Source organism: Tachyglossus aculeatus, chromosome 17, assembly GCF_015852505.1.
Source record: "Tachyglossus aculeatus isolate mTacAcu1 chromosome 17, mTacAcu1.pri, whole genome shotgun sequence".
NCBI lineage: Eukaryota > Metazoa > Chordata > Mammalia > Monotremata > Tachyglossidae > Tachyglossus > Tachyglossus aculeatus.
The window spans coordinates 34,468,801-34,470,589 of NC_052082.1; the positions used below are offsets into that span (position 1 = coordinate 34,468,801).

Consider the following 1,789-nt stretch of genomic DNA (forward strand, 5'->3'; position numbering starts at 1 on the left):
CATTCAAGCAATGCTCACAGAGCCACAGGTCCGCTAGATGGGACATTTGAGAAAAATGGACGGCAGCAGGATACCTAAACAACTGTTGTATGGTGATTTTTATAAAGGGCACACGCGAGCCAGGAGGGCAGAATACGTGATATAAAGACATAAGTGAAGCACAGTCTCATACAGTGAGATATAGCATTGCGTTCTGGGGAGGCCACTGTAGTACACAGACCAGCTGGTGAGCAGTGCTCATGAAAGGGATTGCTCCCCTTGAGCAAAGACTTTTTGAGGTTGGCTCTTAGTAGAGAGAGGCCTCAATATGGAAAAAACAAGGGTCTACTGTGTAGGCTGGGTATTCATCAGTCTTTTTAACCACATTTGCACAATAGTGGCAGTGTGACAGTGGAAAGAGACGGATTTGGGAGTGAGAGGACGTGGGTTCTAATCTCCAGCTCCACCTCTTGACTACTGTGTGACCTTGGGCAAGGCACTTCACTTCTCTGTGCCTCAGTTACCCCATCTGCAAAATGGGGATTAAGACTATGAGCCCCACGTGGGACAACCTGTTTACCTTGTATCTATCCCAGTGCTTAGAACAGTGCTTGGCACAAAGTAAATGCTTAGCAAATACCATAATTATTATTAATAATTACTACCACCAGTAGCATCCTCTTCAATTGACCTGTATCTACTGCAGTACCCTCTCAGGGTCTTGCCTGTAGAGTTTCCAGTACTGTACCAGTCTTGACTTCGGGAGGGAGAATCAAGCAGAGGTCTATCCATTCCATTCCTAGCTTGGGCAGTGGCTAGCGAGTGGAAGGCAATCTGCTACAAGTCAAGACTCCCCAGTGCGGGTCAGCAGAGGCATAAGAGGGAATCGAAGGTGGAGACTCACGTTTATTGTGCGGAAAGAGGCAATGGTAAACCACTTCCTTCTTTTTACCAAGAAAAGTCTATTCATTCATTCAATCATATTTATTGAGCGCTTACTGTGTGCAGAGCACTGTACTAAGCACTTGGGAAATACAAGTTGGTAACATATAGAGATGATCCCTACCCAATAGTGGGCTCACAGTCTAGAAGGGGATGACTTTTCATGAGAGCCCTTCAGGAGGCAAGGGGTTTGGATGGTGAAGTTGAGAAAAGAGGGTGCTCACTATGGGCAGAGAACATGTCTACCAATTCTATATTGTACTCTATGGATACTCTACCAGAACAATTGCAGATTGAGATTGGGCGTTCTGGGAGAAATGTGCCCATGGTGTTGCTTTGGGTCAGAGACGCCTCAACAGCATAAGTCAAATCTACCTCAGGGCTTAGAAAAGTGTTTTATACATAGTAAGCACTTAATAAACACCATAAATCAAGGATAGAGATTTGGGGATAGTGGATGAAAGTGGTTAGGTAAGGTTGGGCCAGATGGTGGGAAGCTTTGATGTTGTGAGTTTTTTTGTTTGATGCAAAGAGACACAGGAAGCCAGTAGAGGATTTTGAGACGTGCCTAACTGAGGTTGGTTATAGATTAGAAGCATGCAAGCATTTGGTACTTCAACCCCTATCAGCTCCCCAGTACCTTCCTGAGTAAAAGTTGAGCACTGTTCAGTATGACAATTTTGTAAGTTCTTGTTTTCTAAGATTTCGTGATATTTCCATCCAGACAAAACACAACTCCCCTTTTGATTCTCCTTTTCACTGAGGGTTGGGGTGAATGACTCAAGACAGTGGACTTAGCTTATTGACTTCCAGAGTCTGTCTGTTGATGGTGTAAAAACGTTTTAGTAAATTAAATGAATATGGACTA

General features: G+C 44.1%; 1 non-coding gene across 1 annotated transcript; it reads left to right on the forward strand.

Moving 5' to 3' along the window:
* The first annotated feature begins 686 nt into the window (after window positions 1-686).
* LOC119939827 lies at window positions 687-824 on the forward strand. The gene has a single exon (XR_005454790.1). It is a non-coding gene; the product is annotated as a small nucleolar RNA SNORA7 (small nucleolar RNA).
* The last annotated feature ends 965 nt before the right edge of the window (window positions 825-1,789 follow it).